Raw genomic sequence first — 12,549 nt, 5'->3', positions numbered from 1 at the left:
GTGCTACTCTGAGGTGAGGAGGTTAGCACAGGAAAGGAATTCGTGACGGGCCGCATCAAACCAGTCAGTAGACTGATGACCAAAAAAAAAAAAAAAAAAAAAACAGACGTATGACACAAGTGATACCCAATCACCTGATCATGTTCGAAAACCTCGAGTTCTGCGGATCGCCCCATTCTACTCTCTCACGATCTCTAATGACTGCTGAAGTCGCTGACATGGAGTACCTGTCAGTAGGTGGCAGCACAGTGCACCTAATATGGAAAACGTATGTTTCTGGGGGTGTCCGGATGCTTCTGACCACACAGTCTAGGTGCATTTCTCTCCTCACATTTAGCACAGGCTAATTACTCAAACATGTACGCATTTACGAACATTTAAAGCGTCTTGCTATTAATTGTTCGACTTTCAAAACTTATCATGATCTCCTTCTTGCCGGCCGAAGTGGCCGTGCGGTTCTGGGCGCTGCAGTCCGGAACCGCGAGACCCCTATGGTCGCAGGTTCGAATCCTGCCTCGGGCATGGATGTGTGTGATGTCCTTAGGTTAGTTAGGTTTAACTAGTTCTAAGCTCTAGGGGACTAATGACCTAAGCAGTTGAGTCCCATAGTGCTCAGAGCCATTTGAACCATTTGATCTCCTTCTTCTTCTTTGGTCTTTAACTATCAAGTTGACTATCAGCAGCTTACCAAGCATTTCCGTCTCCGGCCTTTGTCCTAAGTGCAGTATAGGTGGTGGAACTTGTGTCGTCCATGATACCGTTGATGTATACTAGACTAGCTTTGTCTCTTGTGTTATTCCTTTATGCTGTCCTTTCAGCAGCAACTTTAATGACACCATAATATCTCAGCATATGGCTGACACATGTGGCGTTCTATAAGCTGTAGGAGACATAGCTGCACGTTATCTGCTTCAGTTCACTTAATAAGTTCTTTTCACAGAAAATCTTGAGACTGCTACGATAGAACCACATCTCGAAGGCTATCAGTTTTTTTTTTCTTTTTCCGCCTCCTCGATTGTCCGTATTTCACATCTGTACAGCGGCACACTCCATACAAAATCTTCATGAGGTCTTTCCTCAGGTATTGGTCTATGAGGTTCCTGATCTTGTTAAAAGCAGCTGTTGCCTGATTTATTTGGCTTGCAATATAATTCCTTGATCTGTCTGAGGGTTGTTTTACTCCATAGGAAGCAAAAGGATTCCACGGTCTCCAGTCCCTCATTGTTAAGTGAGCACTGGGCAACGGTATTTTGTCTACTTATCAAGATTTTTGTCTTAACTTTATTAATTTGCATCTTAGGAAGAAATGGGGCTTTCACCTGCATCTCGCTTCTGTAGTTCCGCACATTCACTTAACACTGTAGTATCATCAGAAAATCTCAACATGTCTGTTATCTTACTTTCAATTTTAATTCCTACTACATCTCCTAGTATGTCCCTAAATTCATCTAGAGTCCTCCGAATGTATACGTTGAATAAGATAGCAGAAAGTGAACAGCCCGGTCGTACACCTTATTTAACAGTGGCTTGCCCTTGATGTTATCCGCTTCTTATCACAGCCATCTTTTCTTTGTAAAGTTACTGCAGTACTCCTCTGTTCTGATGCATTACGGCATTCCCTCTCTCAGCATCTCAAAAATCTGTCGCTAGACTACACTGTGTAATACACTCCTGGAAATGGAAAAAAGAACACATTGACACCGGTGTGTCAGACCCACCATACTTGCTCCGGACACTGCGAGAGGGCTGTACAAGCAATGATCACACGCACGGCACAGCGGACACACCAGGAACCGCGGTGTTGGCCGTCGAATGGCGCTAGCTGCGCAGCATTTGTGCACCGCCGCCGTCAGTGTCAGCCAGTTTGCCGTGGCATACGGAGCTCCATCGCAGTCTTTAACACTGGTAGCGTGCCGCGACAGCGTGGACGTGAACCGTATGCGCAGTTGACGGACTTTGAGCGAGGGCGTATAGTGGGCATGCGGGAGGCCGGGTGGACGTACCGCCGAATTGCTCAACACGTGGGGCGTGAGGTCTACACAGTACATCGATGTTGTCGCCAGTGGTCGGCGGAAGGTGCACGTGCCCGTCGACCTGGGACCGGACCGCAGCGACGCACGGATGCACGCCAAGACCGTAGGATCCTACGCAGTGCCGTAGGGGACCGCACCGCCACTTCCCAGCAAATTAGGGACACTGTTGCTCCTGGGGTATCGGCGAGGACCATTCGCAACCGTCTCCATGAAGCTGGGCTACGGTCCCGCACACCGTTAGGCCGTCTTCCGCTCACGCCCCAACATCGTGCAGCCCGCCTCCAGTGGTGTCGCGACAGGCGTGAATGGAGGGACGAATGGAGACGTGTCGTCTTCAGCGATGAGAGTCGCTTCTGCCTTGGTGCCAATGATGGTCGTATGCGTGTTTGGCGCCGTGCAGGTGAGCGCCACAATCAGGACTGCATACGACCGAGGCACACAGGGCCAACACCCGGCACCATGGTGTGGGGAGCGATCTCCTACACTGGCCGTACACCACTGGTGATCGTCGAGGGGACACTGAATAGTGCACGGTACATCCAAACCGTCATCGAACCCATCGTTCTACCATTCCTAGACCGGCAAGGGAACTTGCTGTTCCAACAGGACAATGCACGTCCACATGTATCCCGTGCCACCCAACGTGCTCTAGAAGGGGTAAGTCAACTACCCTGGCCAGCAAGATCTCCGGATCTGTCCCCCATTGATCATGTTTGGGACTGGATGAAGCGTCGTCTCACGCGGTCTGCACGTCCAGCACGAACGCTGGTCCAACTGAGGCGCCAGGTGGAAATGGCGTGGCAAGCCGTTCCACAGGACTACATCCAGCATCTCTACGATCGTCTCCACGGGAGAATAGCAGCCTGCATTGCTGCGAAAGGTGGATATACACTGTACTAGTGCCGACATTGTGCATGCTCTGTTGCCTGTGTCTATGTGCCTGTGGTTCTGTCAGTGTGATCATGTGATGTATCTGACCCCAGGAATGTGTCAATAAAGTTTCCCCTTCCTGGGACAATGAATTCACGGTGTTCTTATTTCAATTTCCAGGAGTGTACTTTCTATTTGTCGACGTAGGCAATACACAGTGTCCTGTGAGGTATGATCAGTATTCAGAGATGCGACAGGAACGGTCATTCGAAGCAAAAGAGACTAGTAAACATGAACTCTACTCGTAGCTTAAGATCTGTAAGCACATGTTTTGTGGAAGAGATGTGTTTCACAACAGTGAAGCTGCACAAGTGCCCAAAGTCTGAAGGTGAGCACTTTACAACCCATATTTACAGGAAAGTTTTTTCGTGATTAGGGCCATACTTACGCCCCTCAAAATATAGAAGGCCAAGACGAGATTTTGTTACACTATCGAAGAAGAAGTGCTCATTGCTGCATTTTATAACCCATGTTTAGTAGACGGTTAAGCTTCGAATGATCGTTCCCGTCATACACCTGAATACTGACCATTCCTCCTACGACACTCTGCTGCATTCTTGGCTCTTGCTTAGTCTTGTCTCAGGTATTAGCCGTAACACGAGTACTGCTTCTCGTGTGCCTACAGCTCCTCTAAAGCCAAATTGATCTTCCGTATCCTTTCTTTAGTCCGCGTTACAATGATAGAGGTCAAGATCTGGGTGCCGTGTGTTATTAAATTGAGGGTGCAAAATTGTTCACATTTGTTTGCAGATACTTTCTTCTGTGTTGGCGCTGTAACTATTCTTCAAAGTGTGTTCGGTGTTCCCTGGCTTCGTATGTAATTTGTATGAAATGGAGCAGTTCTTCATGTAGCTGCTGTCTAGCAGCCTTGACGAGTTCTGCTGGTTTATCACCATCTTCAGCAGCTTTCCCATGTTTTAGCTGCTTGGCCACGAGATAAAATTGATCACGTGGGGAAAAAACTCCCTCCTCTTCCGAATTGCTTGCCTCAGCGTTCTCCAGTTCCCAATCTTCACTATTTCTTGCATACGGCTTTTCAAGGCACTAGTTCCACGATTCTAGTACATCTTTATGATCATAGAAGAAGAACCAGATGAGGGCGTAGCAGGTAGCTTGAAATATATTAAAGGGTTACGAAAATATAATCCACTTATTGAAACAGATATAACACGTTCACGTAGTGGCAGAGTGAAAATATCCCGATGTTACACCAAACATCGTGCGCAACATAAAACAAAAAATTACAATAGACCTATTATCAAATGCCATGACAATAACAGCCTAGAATAATCAGTTACAGAAGATTAGAAAGAGAAAGTGTGCTGAATGTTAGAAGGGTAATGAAGCTATTGAATGTGGAGTTATAGGAACTGCTGTTTTATTACTTACAGTGAGTTAATCACTGGTACCAGAATGCACCACGACAGAATTTTTTTCGCGTGAGGGTATATCCATGGAGTCTAGGCCCCTCTTCATCAATGAATAACATCAATACGACCGTTATCCCTTGGTTAGTAAGGTCCAGGCAACTGTTAGAAAATCTTCACGTGGTGGTGTTGTTGATAATGCGGTCTCCCGTTTGAAGTATGATGAGATGCAGGTTCCCACGGTAGTCTATCCTGTGAGAGGCTCTTTGCTTCTCCATAAGTGCAGCAGCCGACATTCATTTCGATCTGCTTACTGTGTTCAAGTCTTCCTCTACCTGTACAAATATTACAACCCTTTCACCTCCTCTCCCCACTCACCCTCTCGCATCACCCTGTTAACAACATAAGATCCTATGTATCCGCACGATGCATACTAGAAACTGATCCCAGCTATCAGCGAATTGTGTGATAAAAGACTTTTTCCTCGATTTCGATTCATTTCGTCCTCGCAAGTTACTCGCTGTATTTTACTCGCTGTATTTTATCCCTGTGACCCTCTGAAATGGAATTCCTACCGCTTTACTTTTGCCTTGCCGCAATCTGTCTTCAGAGTCCTAAGGTGGGAAATGACTTACTCGTCCCCATACTTCCGCGGAACCTCCGCTACCAATGTCTTCATTAATTCGTATTACATTTTTCGTGACTATTCCGTTAACTTTGAAACTTGTGGGCATTTGGTCTGTCTGGGTATGGGATTACTGAATTTTTTTAAAAGTCTGAGTGTATTTCGCCAGGATAGGATGTTTTACATATCACGTGGAACACCTTTTTCAGGTTCCCTACCAGTGATCTGAACAATTTTGAAACGCTGTAGTGTACGGCAAGAGTCTTTCTTCGAATTGGTTCTTTACTGCTTGAGAAACTCTTTTTAATGTACCATATTTCACTTCGAATCTTCATCCACTTCTCTTTTTAAGTTGGTTTACTATGTAGGACCAACTCATACGTTAAATCCAGCTTCTATCCTCCGTCCGCTTGCCACCTAGGCGTTTGATATTTATGCATCTGAATCTCTCTCCTCTAACGGTATCCATAATTTTCCCATATATGATGTCTTATTTTCCAATTGTTTCACACGCTTCTATTGCTTCACATTTCTTCTGCATCCAGCCTTGTTTTCCCATTTTCAGATTACTGCAAAACTTCTTTGTACGTGTACGTATTCACGTTTGAGGCTTCATTTCCTGTTTTTCTTTTTTAATTTTCTTCTTTAAACAGTTAAAAGCAGCAGCTGGTGAATTAGGTAAGAATTACAATGGGAATAATATTTTTGCCCATTTGTTTCTCTACTGCCCTCTCTATTTCATGTGCTCAAGTTTTGCATTTGTCTTGCAATGCAATGCTTCCCATTTCTCTGTGGGTTTTGGACTTACCTCGGACCATTTTTACAGATTTCTATCTTTCTGCAGCTTCTTCAATTTCAATTAGCCGTTTATGTCCGACAAAGTATGGATATAGGCCATAACTGCTCCTGGAAAGAAAAACGAGTTTAAATTCTGTTTTTCAAATCTCTATATTGTTAATGCACAATCTGAGAGGCTTTGAAAAGATAGGGAATAAGAGAAAATGGGGAATTTTGCTTCATTTGCGAATCCCCAAACCACATAACGCTTGTAACTGAGACAGTTCTTCGTCGGGTGGTAGTATCATTTTCTGAGTCTATACTAGCACTACTGAAGGCGAAACGACCGACATACGTGACATTTGTATCCCGTACTTCAGTTAACGTATACAGGTCAACTGAAGTACCGGATACTGGTGCTAGCTAGACGGAAACAGCGACATGTGTAACATTGATGTGATTTACCCATACTGGTCAGTTGAAATACAGAATACACATGTTATAATTGTCGTTATTTCCCATTCGCTAATACTAATTAGTATCATATTCTTCAGTTGACCTATATAGCTCAACTGAAGAATGGGATACAATTTTGACTGCTATTGGTTTTCTTGACGTCGATAGCAAAACTGTGATAAATTTCAGTCGATACTATTAGTATCGAAACCAAAAAAATTGTATCCCATACTTCATTTGACCTACATCGGTCAACAGGTATCCAATTTTCCGTACGTAGATTTCCCCGTTTTCATTAGTAGTAATATCTTTTTCTTCAGTTGACCTATATAGGTCAACTGAAGAATGGGATGCAAGTATCATGTATGCTTCGATAGTAATACTATCTACGTAAGAACATAATGTTAGTAGTAGCGGAGACGAAAGAAACAACACCTTTAAAATTTGTATCCCATACTTCACTTGACCTATACAGTTCAACTGAAGAATAGGATACCAATGCTAACGAAAACAAGAAATCGACTTACGTTAAATTCGTATCCCATACTGCAATTAACCTATAAAGACCGACTGAATTTCGAGATACAACTCATATATATGTCAGCTGGGGTATTCTATGCTACCACTACTTCTATCCTTTTTTTCCCTTACTTTTCACGGAAGTACCAGGACTCAAACAAGCGATATCCTTAATATTATGGTCGAAATATTACTGGACGTTATATATGTCTACCACCTGTTTCTCTCTCCTGCACTCCTTAGTTTGTGAACACTTGTCTCAGCTGTTAAATCTGTGTAGTATATCATCTCTGGAAATTTCTGACGTCATTGGTCAGAGTGGAAGGGTTGTATCCCGTTCTCCAGTTGGCCTGAGACTTTTTGGTTACAGACATGCTGCCAGTATGAGAATCATAGCGCTACATTATTGTGAAGTCGGTGATAATGGAAGACCCTCTTTCCCATACCATACATAAGTCATCAGCTTCTAATGCCTGTGCAGTAATAATATTCCAATATCTTACTTACTACCTGTTAAACATTCTCACTACTATTAAAATTCTGAATTTATTTTCACTCTGAAGTAAAACACTGATGCTCCATATAAACCTCTTGCTCACCGCAATTTCTGAAAACTCTTACCAATTACTATTATTTCATAATGTAAGTGCCAGTGTATAATGTTGTTTCTAGTTTAACCAAGCACCTAACACTATCTTGGTTGCCTAGGTGGATGGTGCCAAGATGGATCAAGAGGAGGAGAGAGTACCTGATTGTCTTGTGGATGCTGTCAAGATGGAACAAACCTGTCAAGACTTAGAGGAGGAGGAACACGAGTGTCTCATGGGCGCTGCCAAGATGAGTGAAGCATGTAGAGGGATTGAGAAGGGGCAGATGATGGTCTCGTGGATACTACTGAGACTGACCCAGTTTGTGGAGATGCGGAGGAAGGGGCAGCTGAGAGTCTCGTGAATGATGCCAGGATAGAAGAAGCCCATCAAGATTTACAGGAGGAGGCAGCTGAGAGTGTCATGGGTGCTGCCAAGATGTGTGAAGCATGTAGTGACACTGAGGAAGGGGCAAATGAGGGTGTCATGGACGTTTCTGATATTGACCCAGCATGTGGAGATGAGGAGGAAGGGGCAGCTGAGAGTGTAGTGAATGCTGCTAGGATGAAAGAAGCCCATCAGGATTTAGAGGAGGATGCAGCTGAAAGTCTCATGGGTGCTTCCAAGATGTGTGAAGCGTTAGGGGAGACTGAGGAAGGCGCAGATGAGGGTCTTGTGGATGCTGCTGAGATTGACCCAGCATGTAGAGATGAGGAGGAAGGGGCAGCTAAGGGCTTCGTGAATGCTGCCATGATGGAAAAGGCCTGTAAAGATTTAGAGGAGGAGGCAGCCGATAGTCTCATGGGCGCTGCCAAGATGTGTGAAGCGTTTGAAGATGCTGAGGAAGGCGCACATGAGCGTGCCGTGGACATTTCTGATATTGACACAGGATGTGGAGATGAGGAGGAAGGGTCTCGTGAATCCTGCCGAGGTGGAACAAGCCCATCAAGATTTAGAGGAAGAGTCAGCTGAAAGTATCATGGGTGGTGCCAAGATGTGTGAAGCATGTAGTGACACTGAGGAAGGGCAAATGAGGGTGTCGTGGACGTTTCTGATATTGACCCAGCATGTGGAGGAAGGGGCAGCTGAGAGTATAATGAATGCTGCTAGGATGGAAGAAGCCCATCAAGACTTAGAGGAGGAGGCAGCTGAGAGTCTCATGGGTGCTGCCCAGATGGATGCAAACTGTGAAGTTGAGGAGGAGGGGTCAGCTGAGACTCTCGTGAATGTTGCTAAGACGGAACAAGCCCCTAGAGATGTAGAGGAGGATGCAGCCGAGAGTGTCATGGGTGATGCCAAGATGGAGGAAGTCCCTGTAGTGGTGTAGGGGGCAGCTGAGAGACCCTGTAACCAACCCTCGGGTGCCGCTTGCACCCACTGAAAAAATGTTCGTTTGATCCTGTGAGTTCTTGTTTGTGTTCAGATTTTGTTCTGTTTGTTTTCGGTTTCGTTTGTCGTTCTGAGTTTAGTTTTTTTCTGTGTTTATTTAATGTTGTTTGTGTTTATTCATTTTTCAATTTTCATTAAAAATCCTTTGTTTATTTAAAACAAAAAAATAAATTTTACGTATTTCACCAACTGTTCTCTTGTTTTTTAGTGTACATCTGCAACAATAATAGTTGCCGAATTGAAAGTACGTTTCATTTTCAGTTTATTCTGTAGGTCACTCTCTCTCTGTCGTTTCAATGAAATCAACAGTAGACTAAACCCAGGGTTCAGGCTAAGGCATTTATGAAGCTCATTTCAGTGACACTGAAAGGTCTGTGATATATACATGATAATAGTCATCAGTAAGTTCTGCATTGACTTCTGTATTGTAAACACCACATAATGCCGATTTACGTAGTATGATTTTATAGTTGATAGAGAGGGTTAGGTAACCAGCCGTAATATCGTTGGTCCAATGTCTCTAATGACTGTGGGTAGGATCATGGCCTGGACAATTGTCCGCACTTGTGACCAATCTCTGTGAGTGTATTTCATGGCTGCAACACGTGTGGGAGAATACTGCACAGATATCTGTAATCTGTTCTCCCCTATGTAGCTAAATTCTTTTTCGTAGAAGCGTATATCCTTCAATCTGAGAGTTGACAGATTTGCAACATTTTGTTTTTGATCCTCCCTGCTTCTGAGTTTCTTTGTAGCTTGTTTAAAAATACTGTCATGACATGCCGGAATATACAAACTGTAGTCGAGCTGCCATAGTCTCATTATTTTCTTGTATGATTATGCGCTAATGATACATGCGCAATAAATTGGGTTGTTTCAGTTTTCCTCTCGTTTTAACTCGGGAAAATCCCTGGAGAGGAGAAATAGAGTAGGAGTGGTGCTGTGGGGACAAGTCCAAATTAGAGCACGTGTCCTTCTCTGACCAGCTTCTCATCTGCGTAGCACTGTAATATGATACGCTATAACGTGAGAGAAATGTATCGTATGTCACTCAGCTTAATTATGCCACTCATTCCTATCCTCAATGACTATTATTGCACTATGTGCTAATCAGTAGTATGTCAAAGGACCCAATTATTTACGGCTAATGGGCTACGAAAGTACGTGTGTGAGCAACAGAAATTTTTTCCGTATGCTGCATCAACGTGTATTATTTGACAGCAAGTGTGTGGTGGGAAAACAAAGCATACAACTTTGTAAGTACATACAGTAGGTGCAGGCCGTGGTGTACCATCTCAGTATGCTAAACAGTCTCATTAATATTTAATTTAGTGCAATGGATATGGAAGGGAAGTGTCCTCAGTAACTAATTGGTCGAGTTTATAGCTGGGCCGTAGTACAATCACTTTAAAAGTCTTAAGAAATCAATTGGGGCACCATACGCCTACCAGAAATTGTTGGCAATCAGAACGGAGACTGAATATTTAAAAACGGTACACAGAGAGAGTACACTTACCCACTGATTGTAGAAGTTAAGCAAGTAAGCGTAATAACAGAAAGAAGGTGAGCTCATCGATATATCAGCGTAACAGAATGCACAACATCGCTGAGGCCAAGAAAGAAGAAACCTCATCGTCTATGTAGTTGTCATCACGTGCGAGCGTAGTAGAGATATTTCATATACCTTATTCACATCGTTCACGCATTGACTATAACGCACACAAAAGATTAATATCAAATTCACGTTAACACACGCACACTGCCTGATGTGAAAGCTATGCAAAAGGAGCGGTTGCCCATTGTCTGTACAGTCGTGCGCACATGGCTTTTTGAGACGATGGTATACACATTACGCACCATTTAATAGATCTTGATTCCGATAAAATTCACACAGTAATATTCTTCCTCAATGTATGTTTTCACACGCATGCTGCCTTTAATGAGAGCCATTTATGAACGATGACAGCTCATTTTATGTGTAGCCATGGCCACGTCGTACATGGAGAACAGTGGCATACTTTACTGACTGTGTGATCTTTCTTCATTGGAAGAACGTTCACACGATAATACTTATATACAGTACACACGAAAACGCGCTACTTATTCGGTATGAAATGTCTGAGTTACAGTGAAAGCTAATTGTCTGTGCGGCCATCAACGACAGCCCATGGAGGCAGTGACTGATACGTTTCACACAAAGAAATCATTAGTTGATCCTATACAAATTGCTGGTAAAATAAGAAAGGAGCACCTCTAATTAAATAATGATAACATCAGCAGTCCTAAAGCTAAAGGCTAAAGGCTGATGATTCAATGATTGCACGATCGAAATTGCATCACTCTCCTTATTGAATTTACCAGAAGTGTAAAAATTAATGTGCATTATAACACTTCGCTACTATTAACAGACTTACAAGAAAACTGATTAATCAGTTACTTTTGTAAATAACTCATTCTCGTAACTTATACAGCAACCTGAAGGTGACGCTCTGACGGAGCGACCTTTCACTTAAAAGACGAAGATACGATGCCCATCCTGGCATACAGATGACGCAGCATCGACTTCTAATCCACGGTAGAATAAACTGAATCATTTCCGTGACCAAACATGGCACAACACATTTCAGACTACTGTACATCTCTGTCATACCTATTTTGTTTGCATCCTTTCCCAGAAACATAAGTAGTTAACAGCTTGACATTACACATCCATTTATGGATGCATCAGCAAACATTCATGCTCTTGACTCACGCCACGCTATCTACACGGTAATAAAATGCGGACACATAATGGAAAAAGGGGGTATGTGCACTAATTAATAACTAAACCTGTTGTCCACTATCTTCCTCAAGAGTCTACTGGTACGCTGGATAGGTAAAGTTATTAAAAATATAGTAGTACTGATACAATTAAGAATGAAGTAGCACTTGTATAATGCCAGTAATACCAAAAGCCGCAGTAATGTAACGGTACATATGGTTGCCTGTCAGCATTAATGTAATATTGCAACTATCATCTTATACAGATCTAAAATGAGTGGGTTAATGAATGTTTTCATAAAATGAACCTCCTCCTTCCATGATCATGGCCAAATGGTGATTTTTATACACTGTATACAAACTCACTATTACCGAGATACAGAATTGAGTCGTAGTTCGATACAGACTGATGTATCGAGATATTATGGTTTTGCTAGATCTTATTTATTCGTTGAGTATACCAACTGTGCTGATCTCACCTTGCCAATCGTTTAAAATTAGAGTGAGGTTGCCTGCGTACGCCTCACCTGCACTCTTCATCAGTAGGAATGTAAGGGGTTTAAGGGTCAAGTGTCCACGCCATTCCTTCCTCCGTAGATGGTAGGTAGAGACTCCGACTGTGGCAGGTGGAGGTCATGTCCCTGCCTAAGCCATATCTATTTCTGTCATTTCATAATGTCTCAGCGCTCCAGTCTCACGCAAGTAATTTAGCAGCCATAAAAACTTAAACAGCCAGTCAGGATACAGTATTAAACTTGCCTTTAAAACGAAACTGCCTATCGCTCTCCTTGTTCTCTGTACCTTCTAATAGCCAACAATTTTCCAAATTAAGTTTTACCTGTATTTTTAATGGACTGTGTTAAGATATTGATAATATTGGTGTACCTTACAGTACTTAGCCACTCTTCGGGGGCAGGTGGAGGCTTTGTCTGTTAGGCTCATCGAGCTCGAGGCGCAGGCGTCGGCTCGTAGTGGCGTTGGGGCAACTGTGGTGAGACCTATGCCTACTTCGGTGGCCTTGGAATCACATGGAACCCCTGATGTCGCTGCGTCTTCCGGCAGTGAGCATCTTACCGGTCAGCCATCACTCCAGGGTGAATGGCGGA

The sequence above is a fragment of the Schistocerca americana genome, unplaced genomic scaffold (assembly GCF_021461395.2).
Source record: "Schistocerca americana isolate TAMUIC-IGC-003095 unplaced genomic scaffold, iqSchAmer2.1 HiC_scaffold_18, whole genome shotgun sequence".
NCBI classification, from domain to species: Eukaryota; Metazoa; Arthropoda; class Insecta; order Orthoptera; family Acrididae; genus Schistocerca; species Schistocerca americana.
This window is presented reverse-complemented; position numbering follows the sequence as displayed.